Source organism: Phascolarctos cinereus, unplaced genomic scaffold (genome assembly GCF_003287225.1).
Source record: "Phascolarctos cinereus isolate Bilbo 61053 unplaced genomic scaffold, phaCin_HiC Scaffold_726;HRSCAF=1367, whole genome shotgun sequence".
NCBI lineage: Eukaryota > Metazoa > Chordata > Mammalia > Diprotodontia > Phascolarctidae > Phascolarctos > Phascolarctos cinereus.
Window position 1 is genome coordinate 137,372,609 of NW_027556098.1, and position 9,540 is coordinate 137,382,148.

Consider the following 9,540-nt stretch of genomic DNA (forward strand, 5'->3'; position numbering starts at 1 on the left):
GACTTTGAATGCCAATCAGAGCATTTTGTATTTGATCCTGGAGACAACAGAAAGCCACCATGGTTTACTAAGTAGGGAGGTGATATGATCAGAATTAGGAAAAACACTCTAGTGGCTGAATGGAAGATGGATTGGAGTTGGGAGGTTGAAGAATTGAGTGGTTAAGGTATTTAAGGGAGATTCAATATGTATGTTGAAGTTCCTTGATATGAAGACAGGAGATGAGGAAGAAAGAAAAATTATGAGCCAGGTGTCGAACTCACTGAGAAAGGAAGGAGAGTGACTTGGGGGTGGGGGTGGGAGGTCTGTAGACAACAGCTACCTTTATTTTGTTTGGGTAGTATATAAGAATAGCATTAATCTCAAATAAAGAGAGTGATGAAGGAAGGGGGAGAACTTGGAAGTAACAATGAAGAGCAAGAAGTATTCCAACTCTCCCACCTTGACCAGTAAGCCAAGGAGAATGAGTGAAGGTGCAGCCAGTACTGGAAAGGGTGGCCAAGGAGGCTGGGTAGTCTAGAGGATGCCATATTTCATTAAGAGCTAGTAGATGGAAGGAGTGGGAGAAGAATAGAGTTAAGATGAAGGAAGGTTTTTTTTTTTTTGCCTGTACAATAGACATTTCAGAGGGCACAGTGGAAGGGCTGGGTATAGTTAGGAGGAAATTTTGATGTGGGAGGGTTGATGGGAATTAGAATGAAGAATTAGGAGGTAGGGGGTATGTACTGGGGTTTGGCTAATGATTTACAGGAGTTCAGAGTCTGGGATGTGGAGTACATGAAGGGTATGAGCAGGTATGAGAATGTTCGTTATTGAGTTCTGCTTCTCTATCCTCAAGGGACAGGAGCAACAGGAAATGGAAGGCCTAAAGTCAAAGGGAGGATTGTTCTTTGCACTGAAGATTCTTCAAATCTGTATTGGGAGATTGGGCTGGTGTGCAGGAGGTGGAAGATGCCTTGTGTTGATACAGATGGTAGTTGTTGCTTTTGGCCAGATGGCAGAGGCCTGGCCCCTAACAGCCTTTCCTCAGAGGACATGCTGTGCCTATGATCTGAGGTCTTCTCACCTGCAGAGGCTGCTAAAGCAGCAGCAGGAAGTAGTAGACTCCTGTGCAGAGGAAGACACCTGGCTTGTCCCCTAGCAGCCTTTTCTCAGGGAACAGGTTGTACCCGGCAGGAGATGAAAGGCTAAGGGTGCAGTACCTCCTCTACTAACACCAACCACGGTTCTTTTCTGCCTTTGTTGGCAATCCTCATAAGTTACGATGGATGAAATAAATGTACATCATTTTGGCTAACCTTCTGGTGATGAATGTCACTGAACTTGGAAACTAGACTTGTTCATGGAAGTGCCATATTGACTGTATTTCAGGGCTTATACTCAAATCCTTTCCAGAAGGGTAGGATTAGCCAGAGCTTGCATGACTCATTGGCTATATCTTCAAGAACCTATGGTTAACACCATGCTAAGATGAGGAATAGGAATAGGATTAAAAAAAAAATATGTGATATGATACGATGTGAATGATATGATATAATGTAGCATAATGCTACATATGCTATAATATTAAAAATAACTAGCCTTGATTTATAAAGCTCTTTACATTTGTTATCTCATTTAATACTCACAATAAAGGAAGGTTCTATTATTATCCCCATTTTACAGATGAGGAAATTGAGGCAGGCAGAGGTTAAATAACTTGCCCAGGGTTGCACAGCTAGCAAGTGTCTGAGGCTAAATTTGAACTTGATTCTTCTTGCTGCCAGGCCCAGGTTTCTCTCACCACCTTGACTATTTTCTTTGGGACATACTACAGCCTTTCTATATCTTTCCTATACTATGATGCATCAAACTAAATACACTTTTCCATATGAGGCTTGACGAGGGAAGAATACAATGGAACTATTATCTTTCTTGTTTTGGACACTGTTGCACTTTATACATGTTAATAGAAAAATGCTTCCTCTTCATCCCTACCATGTCACAATGTTGACTCATTTTGATCTGGAAAGTCCAGTAGCCCTCCCCCTACATTTCTCCCACAATCTCACCCCCTACAGTTAGTTAATAATCTTTTATTATGTACTTACTATGTTCCAGGTACTGTACTAAACCCTGAGGATACACAAAAGGGTAAAACACTGTTCTGCTCATGAGGAACTCACAGTCCAATGGGGAAAGCAATTTGCGAATAACTATGTGGTGCAAGTCAGAAAGACCTGAGTTCCAAATCTGGCCTCAGACACTTACTAGCGGTGTGACCCTGAGCAAGTAACTTAACTGTTTGCCTTAGTTTTCTTATCCACAAAACGAGCTGGAAAAGGAAAGGGCAAAGCACTCCAGTATCTTTGCTAAGAAAACCCCAAATGGCGTTACGAAGACTCAGATGTGACTGAAAAAAAACACAAATAAACAACAACAAAAATGTGCAGACAAGATAAAGACAGGATAAATTGGAAACAATCAAGAGGGAAAGCACTAGTATTGAGGAGATTTAGGAAAGGCTTTTTGTAGAAAGTAGGCTTTCATCTGAAAGTTGAAGGAAGCCAAGGAAACCAGGGAAGCCAGGTGGTGGAGTTGAGCGCTACCCCACATCTACTTTTTTTTTTCTTTTTGAGTAATGTATACCTTTGTCAAGTTCTAGACATGATTCCCATCCTATGAAGGCTAAGTGATACTTTTGAAATCAAATGTCATGGCAATACATCTTCTTCAGTCACACAATATCTATGAATGTATCCCTCCACTTGTATGCCTTGGCTACAGATAGTCCCTGTGCGGGTCCACCCTTCTCCCCTGATGCCATCTATATTTGTGGTGGAGCATGACTTACGTATATGGGAGAATGTTTTGTTGTTGTTTTTCTTATGATACCGTTTCACTAAACACCTCTGTTTTGAACAGATTTTGTCATCTGTCCACAAAAGGCAAATGCACAAGTGGGATGTCATGATCTATGGGTTTAGGAGATATGAACCCACCAAGTACTTTGAATTTGGGGTAGTCAGTTTCTATGGGACATATTCTATAATTTGGGGGGGGTGAGATACCACCAGGCATTCCAAATCTTTTCTCTCCTGAGTACTTTGTTTGCAATCAAACAAATCAAATCAAGTTGTTTGTCCTTCGTCCTCAAAGATGACCAGTGATGTTAAGACAGTGATGTTTTGACTTACAAGTGAATTGGATTTAAGTGAGGCAGAGCTGTTCAAAGTCATCAGCCTCACTCTCTCTTCTGCAGCTATCTGGGTCCAGTGGCAAGACATAGGTCAGGATGACTGGACCTGATACCAGATGGAATGGGAGACCTTGGCTTTTTTAAGCTAAGGTCTTCCTTAGGTATCAATTTGTCTGAGGCAACACTCATTTAGTGATGTAAGGCTAGGTAAGAAATGAAAAAAAATATGACAGTAATTATTATGAAAGTACCACCTGTGTCCCAAAGGTGTTTGTGTGTGTGTATGTGTGTGTGTGTGTGTGTGTGTGTATACACGTGTACACATGCACGCTCGTGCCTATGACTTCATAATCCTTAGCAACATCAGCTTCTTGTGAACGGGGATTTTTTTTGCTCATATTTGTATCCCCAGAATCTAGTACAGTGCTAGCACATTGTAGGCATTTGATGACTACTTCTGTATTTGCTGATTTATTGATTAAATGACTGGTTTTTAGGTTACTTATAGCATTGTCACTTGTCCCCACATGAATCACCAGAAATGAGTAGTGGCGTCAGGTTGGATAATTGTCAGGAAGTTCTCTGTTATATCTCAGATACAGGCATACGTCATTTTATTACACTTCACTTGATTGCGCTTCACAGATGGAACATTTATTTTCATTTATTTATTTATTTATTTTGCAAAATGAAGGTTTGTGGCAACCCTTTGTCAAGCAAGTGTATCAGTGCTATTTTTCCCACAGCATGTGTTCACATCACATCTCTATGTCACATTTTGGTAATTCTCACAAGATTTCAAACTTTTTTGTTATTATTGTGTCTGTTATGGTGATCTGGGGTCAGTGATCTTTGATGTTACCATTGTAATTGTTTTGGGGCACCATGAACTGGCTCATATAAAACTATGAATACTTAATCGATAAGTGTGTATGTTCTGACTCCTCCACTGACTGGCCATTCCCTCATCTCTCTCCATCTCCTAGATGAGCATCTCTATTCCCTGAGACACAACAATCTTGAAGAATATTATATAAACTTAGTTGATAAAGCAGCAGCAGGGTTGAGAGGATTGATTATAATTTTGAAAGAAATTCTACTGTGTGTAAAATTTTATCAAACAGCATCATATGCTGTAGAGAAATCTTTTGTGAAAGAGTCAATCTATGTAGCAAACTTCATTGTTTTCTTATTTTAAGAAATTGCCACAGCCACCCCAACCTTCAGCAACCACTGCTCAGTCAGCAGTTGTCAACATCGAGACAAGACCTTCCATCAGCAAAAAGATTATGACTCACTGAAGGCTCAGATATGATTAGTATTATTTTTTTAAATATTTTTGAAACTTAAATACACAATAAGAAAAGAAAATTATTTTAAATATAAAAACTTAAATACAAAAGAAGAAAAGAAAAAAAAACATGTGCATAGCAGAATGTAAGAGAGGATTCAAAATATATAGCAATACATTTCCATTTCAAGAAAGCCAATGTAACACATATTACATGTTGTGTTGAGAGCTATCCATTTTTTCTTTGCTTCCTTGTAAGTTTTCTTTTGTTCTCTACTGTGCACTTTTTACTGTTCTTTTTTCCCTCTTCCTTCCCCTCCCTGCCCCCAGAAGGCTACAATTAAGCATGGAAATATTTACATATAGATACAGATAGGATAATTAGTACTCTTTTATCAATAAAGTATTTTAAAATTAAGATAATGCACAATTTTTTAGACATAAAACTATTGCACACTTAATAGACTACAGTATAGTGTAAACATAACTTTTATATGCACTGGGAAACCAAAAAATTGTGTGACTTGCTTTATCGTGGTGGACTGGAATTGAACCGTTAATATCTCCAGGGTATACATGAATGAGTTCTGGGAAGCTAGCTGGCCTCTCTGTTGTTTTATACCCATACTCTTTAATTAGGATTCACCGATCCACAGCTATCCTCTTCTCCTGAACATTCCAGGATCATAGGACCACATCATTATTCCTTGGAAGATAAGAAGCTTTTTCCTCCAGAGATGCTCCAGCTTCCCTCACTACAGAAAGAGCCTCATGTAGCTAACTCCAAAGGTTCTCCTCTTCTTTCTCTGTTATACTCTAACTTCCAGACCCAGTTAAGAATTTTCCTGTACCTCTTTATGTTCTCTTACTTCTCTGTTTCCTTCCTGAAGCCGGTATCCAATTTTTCTTAGAGAATACTTTACTCTCACTAATAATCTAGAGAATAAAAAATAATTCTGTCCTATTATTTGGTATCATGAGGATATATCCTGGCTCCTCAAGACTTAGCTTTTTAAGGTTTGTGTGGTATAATGGAAAAAAACCCAGTAAACCAGGAATCAAAAGACCCAGTTTCCAGCCCCAATTCTGCCCCTAAGTAACTGGGGGACATTAGCAAAATATTCCTGCTACTTTGAGACTCAGTTTCTTTATTTTAAAATGAATATAATGAGGGGCTAATATCACAGTGAATAAAGAGCTATTCTCAGACTTATGAAGATCTGAGTTCAAGTGATAATTCTGAAATGTACTGGTTATATGACCTGGGGCAGGTTTCTTAACCTTGCAATGTTTCCAGGAAACTCTAAGACAGGAAATTGCAGAAAAGGTGCCCATTTGTTTTAGTAGAAGACAATTCCTTATCTAGAGTTTCTTATACCAATGAAATCACAGATTCTTGCATTCTCCACCCACCCCTAAAAATAGATATGATAATATTTGAACTGCCTACCTCATGGAATCATTTGTAAAAATCAAAGGAAATAATGTATGTGAAAATGCTTTGTAAATTCTTAAGTGCCCTATAAGTACAAGAAATAATTGTAATTATATTTCTTCTGTCTCTTTGAAGACAGAGGAGATATAATAACACAGATGTGCATATAGTAGGTGGCCAGTGATAGCAGTTGATTGATTGATTGTGTGATTAGGCCTTAAGAGAATAATAAGTAATCAAGAAATGGCTGTAATTTAAAATCTGGATTCCCCTACTTCAGGGGTATTGAGACCTTTGGAATCCTGAGAAGAAATGCATCATATCCCTAAAACAGACAGCAACACTATTAATGTTGTTACCATGGAGATGAGGCCTTCAGAACCCCACAGTGTTGAATCTTAATAATAGTCCTGCAGCTGATGGTGGGGATGGAAGTTGTGGCTTGTTTCCCAATCAGAACATTGGGGTATTTTGGTGCACCACACAAATATCATAAACTGCAACATTCTAGACTTATTTCCACATTTTTCAATTTGTGATGGGAGGGTCAATGGTTGTTGTAACTGTGGTAGAGGGCAGAGGGGGAACAGTTCCAATTATACAAATATAAGCAAATGTAGAGTGGAATGTGAATGAATTTGGACAAGCAATAATTTTACTGTGATTTCATTTTGTGACAGCAGTGGTCATATATATATATATATATGTATTTCTACTGACACCAGGGCTAACTCAAAATATCTGACCTTCATCAGATGAAAACAGATTGTGGCGGTTTTCCTGATCTACCTTCAGGGCTGTTTATAGGAAGACACTTCACAAACTTTAATCTCTGGCAGTTGTATGTTGTATTTTGTGCCAAGGATATCTATCTAATTGTTCTCTTTTGTTATGTTTTTAATTCTACATTTTTAAAGAATGGATCTAACAAGAAGGAAGTGTACAAAACTTGTAAATATTTAAGAACATGCATCAATGACTATTAGAGATAGTGAAGTGGCTTTTGGTACAGAGGAAGTCAAATGTTTAAACGATCATTTAAGCCCATAGTGAAATGGAATCAGTTGTAGCAAAATACCAAGTCAAATGTGGTCCAAAATGAAACTGATGCTAAGAATGGATGAACTATTGTTACAAAAGCCTAATTAGTAAGGAAAGAGCTTCAGAGGGAGCTGGCAAATAACAAGTTGTTATTTGATTCCTCTGCAATGTTACGTAAGCTTCTTGGGTTTGGGAGAATGGAATAAACCAATAAACCAGTAAACCAATAGCTGCTAGCTACAGCTATAAAGGAAAAATATATTTGTTGTGCTCAAGACAATACAAAGATTGGAATATTGAAGATTAGAAAAAAGGTAATTTTTACTGATGAAACTCACTTTTTCGTTCAAGGCCCTACCAAAGTTCTTTTCAGGAGTCCACATGAGCCTATAAGATTTGAACAAAATCATTGGACTCCAAAACATCCACCTAAAAAATGTTTTGGAGATTTTTTCACTTTCAGTGAGCCTAGAAGCTTTGTCCTTCTTTAGAGAATGATGAACTCTGATAAATGTAAGCATATTTACATTTGTACACATACATATATACACACAGAACATATGTACATATATATAATTGCATATATGTACATACATATAATGTATACATATATAATATATGATACATAATGTATGCATATATAATTCTGGAAATAGAATTATAGGAATTTACAAATGGAGATGGAAAATGTGTACAAAATATGTATAGCAGTTCTTTTTGTGGTAGCAAAAACCCCCAGAAACTAATGGGATACTCATGACTTGGGGATTGGCTGAACAAATCATGGTATATGAATGTGATGGAACATTATTGTACTGTAAGAAAGGAGGAAATAGACAATTTCAAAGAAACTTGAAAAAACTTGTATGGACTGATGCAGAGTGAAGTGAAGAGAAACAGAACAAAAATATACTATAATATAAATATTTAAGAAAAAAATTTTTTTGAAGATGTATAGCCAGAAGAAGCATAAAATAAGCAGAACCAGGAGAATAATTTATACAAAAACAATAAAGCTATAAGAGCTAGCACCAAAGTAAAGATCATCCATAATTTCAGAGGATCAATGATGAAGACTTCTACCTACTTCCTGACAAGGAGGTAATGGATTTAGGGTGAGAATGACGCAAGTGTCTGTGTGTGTGTACATACACATATATATTTAACACAGCCAATGAAGGAATTTGTTTTGCTTGAATGTGTATATTTGTTACATCGATTTTTTTTCTTTTTTTTCAATGGATATGGAATAGGAGGAAGAGAAAATATATTTCTATTCATTAAAATTATAATTTAAATGAAAAGTTTAAAAATCTTAAATTACCTCACATTAAAAAAATACAACTGTGTGCCATGTCATGAAAGGTTAAGATATTTACCAAAGAGACAGAGATAAATATGCTTCAACAGGCTGGAAATTCATCTGATTTAAATTGCACTGAAAATCTGTGGGCTATAATCAAAGCTAAACTTGAAAAAAAATGACTGTATCTAATATCCAATGTGATAAGTGTGGTTTCATGATGAAGAATCAAACTCTCTCTTTTTCTCTTGCACTCTCTCTCTACTATATCTATATCTATCTATATCTATAGGTAGATATAGATATATATCTTTTGAATTCATTGTCAAATCATGTAAAACAAGAGCTTGAAGGAAAAGGAGGACATTACATATTAACAGTTTCTAAAGATGTAGAAAAGTTGTAAAGTTTATTATACATCAATACATGTACCTATTTTAAAATATTTCACCTGTCTCCTTATATATATAACTGTATTGGGAAGTATATGTATGCGTGCTGGTATTGATTCTACAGGTGCATGTACAAATGACCATTTAATTCTAATTGTAAAGTATTTGTTGTGAAGGTTGTATAAAGTGGTTCTGGGTTGGAGGTAGAGGCAGGCGGAAAGAAGTCTGTGGTTGGATGAGGGAGGGAGCAAAACGATCCTCACCCGTCTCCTTCTTGTTCCCCTCTGCAATGCATGTCTTGACAAGTCTATAAGTATGCTGTGGTAATAGTACTATGCATAGGCAGTTGGTGGCTAAGTGGATAGAATGCTGGACCTGGAGTCAGGAAGACTTGAGTTCAAATTCAGCCTCAGACACTTACTAGTTGTGTGACCCTGGACAAGCCACTTACTTTCTTCCGTCCTTAGCTGCATCAACTGTAAAATAGGGATAATAATAAACTGTCTCTTGCCAGATATTTAAAGCCCCTTAATCTTTCCCTGAATATTCTCAGCGCCTTCGTGGTCCAGGCATAGGGTAAAGACTGAGCACAGCAGTTGTTCCTAAGTTCTACTGGTCATGCTTTTGCACCCTGTTGGCAGAAAGGGTCCCATAAGTTCCATTCGTTAGCCCTTTTTCAGTCCTTAATGGAGGCAGAAAAAATACTCATAGGAGATCTCAGTGAGGGGAAGACTGAGTTTTATTATAAATCTGTTGCCCTCTATGCAGACATGTGGAGCCGAGGAAACTAACATAAAAACATTGTCCTATTTCCATCATTAATACTAGGCAGTACTGGCTGGGAGAGTGTATTTTAAACACAATTGTAGGGGTGGGGAGAACCAAGAGGAAAGGAAACAT